Raw genomic sequence first — 13,273 nt, 5'->3', positions numbered from 1 at the left:
TCGTGCTCCATGCTGAGCTGGGAGCCTGCTTAAGATTCTCTGATTCTCTCTCCCCCTCTACCCCATCTCCCACTTGTGCACACTCGCTTGCTCTCTCTAAAAATAAATAAATAAATAAAATAAAGTAAATCATAATTTCATTTATCACTGATTCAAAAAAATTGATCTCTGTCAGAAACAAGGCAAAGTTGAAAATCGTATTTATAAATGCTTTAAACCATTTTTTTTTATTTACAAATAACAACTATACACATAGTTCTAAGCCTTGGTTTCCTAACTTGTAAATGGTAATGATCACAGCTCAGTTTCAAGTTATGAGGATCAGATACCCTTTACCTGTGTTATCTCTAATCCCCAAAACAGCCTTGTAATTGAGCTGTGATCACCACCATTTTAAAAGTTGACAAAATAGGCTCAGATTTGTGTCTAAGAACAAAGTATTTTCCAACTCAAACCCTATACTCTCTCTTCTCTATCCTTCCAATCATACCAGCACTGTGGGCACAGAGATGAAAATAATTATATATAGGAAAGATAAGGAGAATCTGATATTTTAAAAAAAACTCAAGATTTTATTTTATAAGAAAGGTATTCACCACTGGAAACCAAAATACCCCAAATAATCTCCCACCAATTATTTCCACACTTTGAACCAAGTGTGTGAATTATTTATATGAATCATATGGAACTATAAAACCAGAATATGCAAGTTGACTTAATGAAAAATGAACTAGAATACAAAGTACTATCCACTTGGTATTCTTGTTCCTAACTTATTCTTAGCCTCTAGGGGAATTTCATCATATAAAAATTTCACCTTTCAAGACTTTAAGTGGATGTATGGTTTCTAGGCGATTACTACAGTTCATTTATGTGAAAAATGTATTAATATTAGAAGCTAGAGAAATATCTAGATATGTTATATGTTACTAACATAAAATACCTTATTTAATTTAAAAACAATTTTAGTTTTACTCCAACAAGTTCCCTTAAAGAAAAGATATAATTACAGTAACTTCCTAGATAAGGCTAAAAATTCTAGATGGATTTCCTTGAAAATTTCTCATTGGTTATGTTTTATTTTTGATTAACCAGTAAGTAAGTGAAATCTGCCTTCACTACCTAGATTATCTTCTCTAATCACCTGCTCTGTAAGCAAAGAATTAAGTAAGAAGACTGTTCATTTTTAAAATGAAGTATAAATATCATTTCATATTTATTTAACACTTCTATTTTCAGAGGCAAGCTCATTTTTTAGACATTGGCAAAAGTATTTATATGTTAAATGGAAGTGTTTAAGAAACACTGTGAAGTTGGAAAACACACAGTCACCATTTCGCAATGTGATAGGTGCTATTAGTGATCAATCTGGATCCTGTTCTCTATACGTCTCATAATAAAGAGTAAGGTTGGTTTTATTTGATTTGAATTTTGGAAGGTAAGTAAAAACTGAAAATTATGCTTTTTAAAAGTATAGATAAGTCCTCTGAAAATAAGGTCCTGAAGAAAAAAGCACCCAAATTTTTCCTTTAAAACCTCTTAGGTTTATGAGAAGAGCATTTGGACTTGCATCTAAAGATCTGAATTCAGGACTCAGTTCTGCAATTTAGCTATGAGAAAGTGGTTTTCTATCTCTACAGGAAAGATATCAGACATTAACCAACTCACTGTCCCTACCCCATGCCACCAATGCCCACCTTTGATACCTTTTCTTACTAATTAAAACTCCATCTTTATTTAGGAAGAAAATACATTCAGTCCAAAAGGATACATTGCAATTGGTCCAAGCAAGTTATGACTAGTACATACCCCCTTTCCAGAAACTCTCTTCCTAGCCTCTCTCACAGCTAGGAATGAGCATGTGACCTAATTCTAACCAATGAAATGTTAGAAGACTTTTGGAGAGATTCTAGAAAAATGTGCCTTCTGTGATAAATGACAGAACTACTCTGAGAACTTCCCTTCTGAAAATTCTTTCTTCTTCCTTCCTCCTTTCCTCCAGCAAGTACAAAGCAGGGAAATGAAAGTCAATACTGAGGATGGAAAGGAAACGGAATAAAAAGAATGTGGGTCATCAATGAGCTCCAGTACCATCTCTAGATTGATCCTCCAGGTGTCTTATTTCATGTGTAATTTAATGTCCTCTGCATATATCATTGTGAGTAAGATTTTCTGTTTTGTGCAGCTGATCTTTGGCTCCCTTATCTTTTGAGAAAGTGCCTAATAAATTGGTTGTTACTTAATAAATTCTTAGTAATTATTTACAAATAAATACTTGCTGGTTGGTAACTAAATCTGAATATTGAGAAAAAGTGCTAACTTCTATAGATTCAGACTTTCACTTTTTTTTTTTTACAGTTTAGTATTCTCATATAAATTATTCATAGTATCTATTTGCTTACCCTGATATTTCACCAGACATACTTAGGTACTTTTCTCAATACTGTCCTTAAGGTTCATAACCTTGTGAGAATGTACCTTATAAAAATTACTTTTAGAAAATAATAGAAAATAATAAACAGTGAAGCCCAATGACCTTCAGGTAATGAAGCATAAACAATCATGAAGTGGATTAAAAAATGCAGTCTGACTCCTTTGAGAATTTGTGTAAATTTATAAAGTCCTGTATCTTTTCTGCATAGGGTTTTTATTAATTCTATAGCTTTCAAAGGTATAAACATAAAAGGTCAGTGAAAAAAAACTATATATGCATAGTTATGGGTATATGAGATGGTAAATATGATTAAGTTTTCCAACAACTATTAACAAACAAGTATTAACAGCAATTTTTAAAAAGATTTATTTATTTGAGAGTGAGAGAACCAGAGAGGGGTTGAGGGAGGGGCAGAATATCAAGCAGTTCCTGCTGAGTGCAGAACTCTATATAGGGCTCCATCCCAGTACCCTGAGATCATGTCCTGAGCCAAAATCAAGAGTCAGTCACTTAACCGACTGGGCCACCCAGGTGCCCCAATAGCAATTTCTAATCTGAATAAGTGTTCAGTTTTTCATCTGAATTTCCAGACATACATTATTTTCCTACTAAAACTGCCATGATAATTTCTCTACATTTATTTTGAAAACGTATATAGGAAAACACAGTTATAAACTGTCTATGCTCTAATACTAAAAGCACATAAAAGCTCAGAGGCCATTTACATGGACCATGCGTGCATTACCATCTGCAAAATGTACTGCACTTTTCTCACCATCTCTAAATACTCTCTTACATTTTCATATTCCATCAGTCATAAGTCTGATTTTTTTCCTCATCCAAATCAGAACGTCTCTGAATGCCCTATTCATTTTGCTACCATGTCTACATTCCTTCTGAAGTAACTAAAACTCATTACTGATAATTATAATGCAAATATTATATTTTCTAGTACACCATGAGTTCCATGAAAACAAGGGCAATTTCACTTTCTCTTTCTTTCCACAGTCCCTAATCAGCTATTTATTAAGTTCCTTGAGAGCAGAATCACTTTATTGACCCCCAAATGTATGAAAAATATCTTATGTAGGCCATTACATAAAATCATCCTTCATCCCACTTTAGTGTAACAAAAAACAAACAAACAAAAAGAATGGGTCATTAGTGCAGATCATTCCCTTTTTAAGAGCAAGAAGCTCTTGAAAAAGCTGAGAGGGGCACCTGGGTGGCTCAGTGGCTTTAGCCGCTGCCTTCGGCTCAGGTCCTGATCTCAGGGTCTCGGGATTGAGCCCCGCATCGGGCTCTCTGCTCAGCAGGGAGCCTGCCTCCCCTCTCTCTGCCTCTCTGCCTACTTGTGATCTCTCTGTCAAATAAATAAATAAAATCTTTTTTTTTTAAGATTTTATTTATTTATTTGACAGACAGAGATCACAAGTAGGCAGAGAGGCAGGCAGAGAGAGAGAGAGAGAGAGAGGAGGAAGCAGGCTCCCTGCTGAGCAGAGAGCCTGATGAGGGACTCGATCCCAGGACCCTGAGATCATGACCTGAGCCGAAGCCAGCGGCTTAACCCACTGAGCCACCCAGGCGCCCAATAAATAAAATCTTAAAAAAAAAAAAAAAAAAAAAGCGTAAGAGGAGGCCAAGAAAATAAATCTAACAGGTAAAACAAAATATAGTGTTGAAAATCTTTTCCTCTTTCCACTGTCCATATTTACATGGTCATTGAATGTATGAACCACAGAACTAGAAAAGCCAGAAAGGCAAGAGAGTGGACATGAAAGGACCTACTGGGATGAACAGAGCACATACCCAGGAAGGTGTGTGTTTTGTGATGCATGCTGGCAGCGCAGGGGTGTTTGGAAAACTAAACCTGTATTTTGGCCAGATGAAAGAACATGTTAGGAGAATTCATCACAAGAAAGGTGAGAGAGGGTCGCCTGGGTGGCTCAGTGGGTTAGGCCTCTTCCTTCAGCTCAGGTCATGATCTCAGGGTCCTAGGATCAAGCCCCGCATGGGCCTCTCTGCTCAGCAGGGAACCTGCTTCCCCCTCTCTCTCTGCCTGCCTCTGTGCTACTTGTGATCTCTCTGTCTGTCAAATAAATAAATAAAATCTTAAAAAAAAAATAAGAAAGAAAAGTGGGAGAGTTACAGAGCAGATACCATACAAGTGATTAATTTCTACAATGGGAGCAGGAAGAATTTGAAAGTGACTCTCAAGAAGATATGGTGCAGGTTAGGCAACTATTATTAATTCTTCAAGAGATAGGCAATGATTTAAACTCCTTTTCCATAACTTTTGGCTGTTGCACTGATATTTCCTTGATTATGACTTTGTGTTTGAAATAGGCTTCAGTGTTCCATCCACCTTTGTTTGGGACCTACAAAGATAAACTGAAGTTTAAGGTGGTCACAGACTATGCAAGATTGACATTATAAGGGACCACATGACCTAATGTTGTTGTAAAATCCTTAAATATTGAATTGTACTTTCAGTTAGCAAAAATAATCATCAGTCCAAGTAGGCATAGAAAGTAGATTCAAAACATTTCATTCAACATGCTTATTTTAGACTATAGCATTACTAGTTAATGTTATATTATTTATTAGTTTAAAATAAAGTAACAAAAATACACTATAACTTAAGGTGAGTAAGTTGCCTTCCCATACTAAAATTTTGGGATTCTATAAGTATTTAAAGGGATACTTAAAAAACAGGAGAAAATAATTCAGGAAGGAATTTAATAAATATTTCATTGGATGCCGTGTTTCTTCTACCTTAAATATACCTATATGCTGCTACACTGCAGTGAATATTTGTAGCATTTATGTGAGTTGAACCAATTAGCCAAACTTTAGGTACTATGGTTAGGTAACCAGTGTGTTAATTTCAAACTGTAAAATGTTGATGAAAATGGTAAAAGAGTCTTCTGTTCAGAGAGAACAACAGAAAAATGGATGCAATATGCATATATAAAAAGTATTTTTTAAAATCAGCAGATGGACCCCTATATTTTAGAACCTACTCACAATGGGATGTGTATATGTTTTTAGCAAGACATGGAGCAATGCATAAGAGTGTAAGTTACCAAATGTATATTCTGCTACAGCATCCTCTTAAGCACCTCGCTGTTAAAAAAAAAAAAATCCCTTAATAAGAACCTGTGATGTACCGTTACTGTAGGGTAAATTGATTCCAAGGGACTCAGTAGTTCAATAGACTCCATAGTTTATAGTTCCCTAATATTCATTAAGTACTTAAAATATCTGGTATACTTTATAAAACCACCACTTAGCTATAGCATGTGTATGTGTGCATCCTTTAATTAAAATTTTTGTTTCATTATATTTAAGAACAAAGCAACAACTAAGGTGACCATACAAATGAATTAGACGAAACCAATGACTTAAACATTCTATAAGTTCTCATAGGGGTATTACAGCTTTTAGTTAATTACAAGCTCCAGGCATTAAACCATACTACAGTATCTTTTATGTTTATTCAGTTTCCAAATTAACCCTTCCTAAAATCAGAAAATATCTCCTTCAATGTATTTTTTTCTTTGAATTGGAAAGGAGCTTAGTAAATGCTAACATTTAGTATTTAATATATGTAATGTTACATCTTCAATATTGTATATCTGATCATTTTTATAAGCAGATTAGAAAATAGATGTTTGTTGTTAACTGTTTCGTGTAGCCTCTCTGGATTAGAACTCAACCCAAAGAAACAGGATGACATTACCATGTCAAGATTACTTGGGATCTAATATGAAATTCTTTTGTAGTTCCATTTAGTGCTTGTAAAATAGTCCTATATATCAACAATTGAGAAAACCAAGATGGCATTAACTGGAATTCACGGTAGGTGCCAGATCTTAGTCTACTTAACTATCCATTCTGTGCTAGACTTATTTTTTTAAGATTGTATTTTATTTATCTGAGAGAAAAAGGAAGAGAGTGATAGAGAAAGCAGAAGGAGAGGAAGAAGCAGACTCCCCACTGAGCAAGAAGTCCCAGGACCCTGGGATCATAACCTAAGTCTAAGGCAGATGCTTAACCAACTAAGCCAACCAAGTGCCCCTACAATTATTTTTTATAAACCCAAATAAGTAACACTTGTATTACACTCACATTCCCTTTTGGAAAAGTTGACAGAACTCTATGGATTTGTTTTACCTAGTTCAAACCACATTGTCCCCATGAGAAGGCAGGGACATTATTGATAATATTCTATGCAAAAGCTGTTATGGGAGAAGCTTAACAATTTGATGGGATAGCAATGGACTAATCAAAGAACATAACCTTGCTCTGTATCACACTAGAACTAGATTAGATAATCTCACTAAGAATCCTAAGTAAGGCATAAGGAAAGTAGACCATCCTGAGACATAACCTGACAAGCAAAGCAATCATTTCCATTATTCACATGATCCCCCAATAATGTATACTCTACAAAGGTCCTTTTGTACCAATTCTGATCTAATGTGATATTAACTATGCCTGTAACCATTTACCATATGTTATAATCCATCTGTTCCAATAAATGAACCATCAGCCTCATACTGTGATGGGGGGGAAATGTCCCTGACCACAGAATTCAGTCCCTGATTCCTGGCTATGAAAGTAAATGTTTGTATTAACTCATTTACTCTTAAAATGCATCAGCTCTATGTTACTATTCCATAGAGCCCTTACGAAGTCACATATGACAGCAGATGTAAACTCTTTTTTAAAAATCTCACAGAGTGACTATGCAATTATTGATCATTATAATTTTTTATGTGCATGTTTAGACAGACCACTAGACTAACTCAGTCCACAGTCTGCTGAGATTATCTCTGCAAAAAAATCTGTTTTCCCAAGAATCCTGTGGTATCAATTTTGCCTAGTACAAAACTAGAACTTCTCACACTAGCAGTTCTTCTACTAGAATATAACACTTTGAAAGAAGGGATGATATCTTATTTATAGTGTCAAACAGGACCCATTTTATTAGAAAACTTTCAAACATACCTGTTTGAAAAAAATAATGAGTGTAAACTTCAAGTTCTTCACTCTCTTTAAAGTGATGTGGCTCCATGATGTTTCATTCAAATGCTTTTGACCCATTTTAAAAATGAGCAAGGCATTTTTTAGTTGATTACTATTTATAAAGAAATAATCACATTTTATTCTGCAATGTACCCCATGTACAAAAAGGAAAGCAACAGATGAATTTCACATAATATTGGGATTAAGCAATTAACATTTTAAAGTTAGGTTACTGATTTAAGAAATTATTTGGAAAATCATATTTGATACTTTTCAACTTTCAAGTTGCTGAATGTAGAGCTAAACAGATCTCTACATTTCAAAATTTAAGTAAGCTAGTATATATTTTGAAGGACATCAAAATGATTTAATATCAGCATACAAAGGGCTATCTATTGAAAAAATATGCCACAAAAAGAAAGTACATTTTTAAACCATATAATTGCCATTAAATTAAGAAGTTAGTTGTTTGAAGTTGGCTGTGTAATTCTTTATGAAGATTCTATATTACCATTTTGAAGCACTCAAATATGGCATTCAGGATAAAGAAAACATCGTGTGCAAATGTAAATAATGAAACAACAACAGATTGAGTTTTTGTACTGCTTGTTCTTTTTACAATTTTGTCATGAGTATAAATCTCTTGGTGTCAATTTTTCTTCTTACAAGTCCCTGAAAATGAAGCATCAAAGTCTAATAATTTTCCCCATCTAAATTATTTACTTTTTAATGTTCCAGAAGAACAAGAATAAGTCATAAAAAAAAATCTTACTCTCTTGCATGGTCCTCTAACAAGATCAGCAAGTCAAGAGTACATAGATTTAAAAAAAGAAAAAAAAAGTACATAGATATTTTCCTACTCATATTCCTTTGCCTCAGCACATTAACTCTAACCTGACAAAGATAAAGGAAGAAAGAAATTTGCTTGGGATCAGAAGTCGAAAATGTGCTTTCGATAGATATTTTCAGTAGTTTCAAGGACATGATCAAGAATGCCACATATATTTAGACCTCACTGAATCTTAAATCTCTGATGTTCTGTAATAGAACAATCGGATTCATAAACATTAAGGAAAATGTTTACAATAGTTCAAAGTGCACAGATGAATTTTAAAGAATATATCTGAATTACCAAAACTATTCCACAGTGTTAATAATTAATTAGAAGTAGATATTACAGGAAACTGGCCCATTTGAGAATTCTTAAAATGGTTGTTTAATTTCTTTTCAGCTTAGAGAACATATTTTATTCTTTTCATAAAAACACTCAAATGTGTATTCATTTTAAGTTTTTAAGACCCCTTTGTAACATTAAATACAGAACAAACAAAATCTGAACTTTGTAGTCTAAAGTCTAAATTGTCTTTAACAGGGGCAAAGTTAGTAAAATAGATAAAATTGCTCTTTTTGCTATTATCTCTCATAGAAGTAGAGCTATAATAAATAGACAAATAACATATTGAGAGAAATTATAGAGTCAATCTTAAAGTTAAGTCAATCTTAATTTACTTGGGGCCTCATATTATTCTGGGCAATCTAAATGGACTAAGTCATGGCTAAATGAGAAAACAAAAAAGAAATGCACTCTAAACAGCACCACCGATAATTTTCAAAAGAGATATAATTCCAAAAGTTGGAATTCACTTTTGTTAATTCAAGTGGATGTTCCTTAATTAGAACTCACTTCTCTCCTCTAAACATAGTGTTGACTCTTGCCATGTTGGGTGATTCTTTAATAAATGAACAGGAAACTAGCTCCTAGGCAATAATTTAGTGGATTTCTGCTTGGAAACATTATTCATATAGAATAAAAATGAGAAAAACACAAGTTGATATCCAGTACATACGTATAGTCAACTGTAATCTTCTGTCACATGCCATGATACATAATGTTGGAAAACTCATTATTCAACAGTAATGCATATGCAAAACCAGATTCAACACAGTTACTTGATCTTATTGAGATATTCTAATCCATATCTTCCTTTGATGCCCATTACTCCAATGGGCTTTACCTTTAAAGGTAATGGGCAACAGTAGTTTAGAATAGTGACTACAGGGCAGTACATTCTATAAAGTAAACAACCCATTTTATTCTAAAGCCTGTATTTAACATTAGAGGCAAATCATATTATAATAGTAACATGATTTGGAGGATAAAATATTTTCTGCTTAAATCTCAAACAGAAATTTAATAGTTAATTGGTAGTTTAAAGACAGGCAATCTATCATTTCTATACTTCCTTAGCAAGTTTATTTATTTCACGTGCATTTTAAGTATTAGCAATTTATTTATTTCCGTGCTATTTTAAGTATTAGCAACCCCAAATCAAACTGATATTCACTGGGATTTTCTGACACTGGATTTCTTTTCTTTTCTTTTCTTTTCTTTTTAATATTATTTATTTATTTATTTGACAGACAGAGATCACAAGTAGGCAGAGAGGCAGGCAGAGAGAGGAGGAAGCAGGCTCCCTGCCGTGCAGAGAGCCCAATGTGGGGCCGATCCCAGGACCCTGGGATCACGGTCCGAGGGGAAGGCAGAGGCCCCAACCCACCAAGTCACCCAGGCGCTCCTCGGACACTGGATTTCTATCAGTAAACTGCATTTGCCTGACCAAATTGTTCTCTTAGCCTTAGATCTCAAATGGCACCATTGTGCTTTTAAGCACCTTTCTTCGATTTTCAAAATAATTAGTTCTCCCAAGTGGTTTATTTCAGATGAAAGAATAATACACTATCGCCACAGAATTTGTTCTGTTTCTAAATGATTTAAAATTCTAAATTTGCCATAGCATTTAAGTTCCAATAGTAAAAGTGCGTCAATGATTGCAAAGTTTCTATGGCAACAACCTCATTATAACACCACTCCCGGGATAGTAACCTGGATTCTAAGTGTTAGAGAGACGTCAGTTATCATGGAGTCTGGTGAACTAGAGAACTAATGCAGTCTATATAAAAAAAAAAGTTGCTGATTTTAATTTACAAACAATGCATATGTGTACAACGTTATCATAATGATTACAACTGAAATTTTCTACATGTAAACATTATGTCTCCTTGATGAGACCACCGTAATTTTTTAGACTAAATTTAAGGACAATTTTTGTTACTTATCTAAAATTGGATCTACCTATGAAAACCTCAAAGGAAATTAAGGGCTTGTTGTTTAGAAATCATGACTCTGCCTTAAGATATCAGGCAACCTAGGCACCACACTGAAGTGCTTACAGAACACAGATGCTTTATGAAGGTACCACTGTTTCAGTCAAAAATATATTGGCATTGGCATTGCTCTGACGATTTGATCCTATGGAGAAAGACAACACCGACATCCAGAGTCCATTCCTAAAGTGAATACCAGCTTTTTAGAAATTAACATCTGCTGAGCCCCAGTGCTCCAGCTGCCACAAAAAAAACAGATTTTTCCAAAGTAAATCTGCCCCATTCATCACTTCCAGGCAGTAGGCATTCAGTGATTGAAATCTATTAATGCTTATTTGTGATTCATTTAAATCTATGATTTAGAAAGTTTAATTGACAGAAATAATGAATAACTACAATACATTTGGAGACTGCACTGCATTTTAAAACAAGTGAAGATAATTGTAAGTGAAAAATGAAAGAAAACTGCATACTTCAGTAAATGAGCCATTAACCTCTCACCTTTTAAACCAGAAAAAAAAAATCTTGATGATAACAACCAAGCTTCTTTAATGATTCTACAACATGATTATAAAATTAAACTGATAGTTTGAGATTGATTTTGGTTCTTCATAAGCTATTTCCAATTTAGCCTTCCTCTTATAAGGACTCATGGTCCCACCACCCACATATTTCTTCTTCGCTTTGAGGGCAGTGGGACTCAAGGATGAAAGGAGAGAGAAAGGGAGGAAAGTAATTTCCAGGTGGCCCCTGGGTGGCTCAGTGGTTAAGTAGCAGACATTAGTTTTGGCCATGATCTCAGAGTCCTGGGATGGAGCCCAGAGCATGGAGCCCCAAAATGTGCTTCCTGCTCAGAAGAGAGTCTGCTTCTCACTCTCTCTCTGCACCGCACCCCCCACTCTCTCTCTCTCTCAAATAAATATATAAAATCTTTAAAAATTTTTAAGAAGTAATTTCCAGGATCCTTTGTAATTCATAAGCATGATGATTGGGTGTTCACACCATTGTGTGACATGTGCCTCCCTCAAAACTGGTTAACGCCTCATCCCATTACCCATGATATGAACCTGGACAAAGAAATTTCCACAGGCAAATTTATTTTTAAATTATTCTTATCTAACTGAACTATTAACCCCAAATTGTTGTGTTGTCTTTGTTTTGGTTTGGTTTGGCTTGGTTTTGGCAGGGGCACACTTGGCTTGTGAACTTGGGACAGGAAGTGGGAATAGGTGAGTTAATGGGCTGCAGAGTTTGTATTTAAAGAAATAAAGGTCAATGTAGTCTGATTCATTCTCAAACAGTGGTGATTGCTCTAGTGATGTGGACCACAGGCAAGCTAGACCTCCTTCGTAGGGTAGGTTGGCAGTTGGACCCTCTCAAATTGCACTTCATATTCATTCACTAAGGAACAGAAGTCATTCCTTTAGGAGAAGTCTATGTAACATCCAAGTTACATGAATGATTGGCATGATTTAGATTGAAATTGGCCACATTCGTATTTCATAAAATTGAAACACAAGACATGTTAGTGTGTCTCTCTGCATACATTATGCACATTTTGATATAAAGCATATGTTAGATGTAGTCTGCATATCTTATACATATTCAAATATAAAATCTGTTTTTTTAATATATATCAGTGTGTGTGTATGTTTGTGTGTGTGTATACATATATATTTATACACACTGATAAAATGGAATTGTGGATGATTCTTCAGTCCTAAAAACTCCAAATGAAGTTAGCTACCCATTAAGGTAGACATAAATAGCAAGCTTAATGTACTATTGGTAATATTAAGAAAACTATTTTTTAAAGATTTCACTTACACCTTTGGATACAACCTACTACTTAAAATGTGTTTCAAAATTTGAAAATCAAAACCAAAATAACAAGTCCAATCTATCACTTCATTCACAAATCTGACCTCTATAAGGCTTCTGATTATGTAAAAAAAAAAAAAAAAATCAAATTTTCACTGTAGAAATCAAGATTTGAAAGCATTGAGTTTAAAGAAAATGCCGTAGGCTTTTAAGGTAATTCCAAAATAAGAATTCCCAAAATGTTTTGAGTACATAAGCCATTATTAGAATAATTTTTAGCCTCCCATGGGGTTCTAGCTGGTATAGAAAGAAACACTTATATGTTTCTTTTACTTTTGAGATGTTTGTTAAAACTTTGATAATGCTCTATTGTCATAATATTTTATTTTATTAAATATTAATATGCTTTTGGTAGGAAGCTATATAATGGTGCTGTAATTTAAAAGACAAAGGCCTTAGAGATAGTTTTGAGTCCTAGACTTTATGGAACTTTGACACTTACTGTTTGTTGGACTTTGTGTGAATCTAAATTTCCTCCTCTATGAAGTAACAACTAATATTTTTACGTGATTGATGTTTAGAATGATTTAAAGTATGTGGAAATGTGTTTGAAAATCTATAACGGTGTCTCAAGACAATAGCCATGTGTATGCTGCAGACATGGGATTTTGAACCATTTTGCTCCCCAATCTCTTCCAATTTCCCCCAGTTGTCTAAGAATGGCATCAAAAAGAAAACATGAATGGTACTCCAGGATACTTCATTCTCATTAAACTCGAGTTTACTCCAGACAACGTCACTTAACAAGATCTGGTAACCATG

At 34.3% G+C, this 13,273-nt stretch overlaps 1 protein-coding gene and 1 non-coding gene across 5 annotated transcripts in view; one reads left to right on the top strand and one right to left on the bottom strand.

The window, feature by feature from the left end:
- The window catches only part of LRP1B (LDL receptor related protein 1B), a 1,969,831-nt gene that overhangs the window by 1,928,095 nt on the left and 28,463 nt on the right, over positions 1-13,273 (bottom strand). The window lies entirely within an intron of this gene.
- LOC116598022 lies at positions 11,592-11,692 on the top strand. The gene has a single exon (XR_004288932.1). It is a non-coding gene; the product is annotated as a small nucleolar RNA U13 (small nucleolar RNA).

This window comes from Mustela erminea, chromosome 8, assembly GCF_009829155.1.
Source record: "Mustela erminea isolate mMusErm1 chromosome 8, mMusErm1.Pri, whole genome shotgun sequence".
In the NCBI taxonomy this organism is placed as follows: Eukaryota; Metazoa; Chordata; class Mammalia; order Carnivora; family Mustelidae; genus Mustela; species Mustela erminea.
Note: the sequence above shows the minus strand (reverse complement) of the source record. Positions and strands in the feature narration are given on the sequence as shown.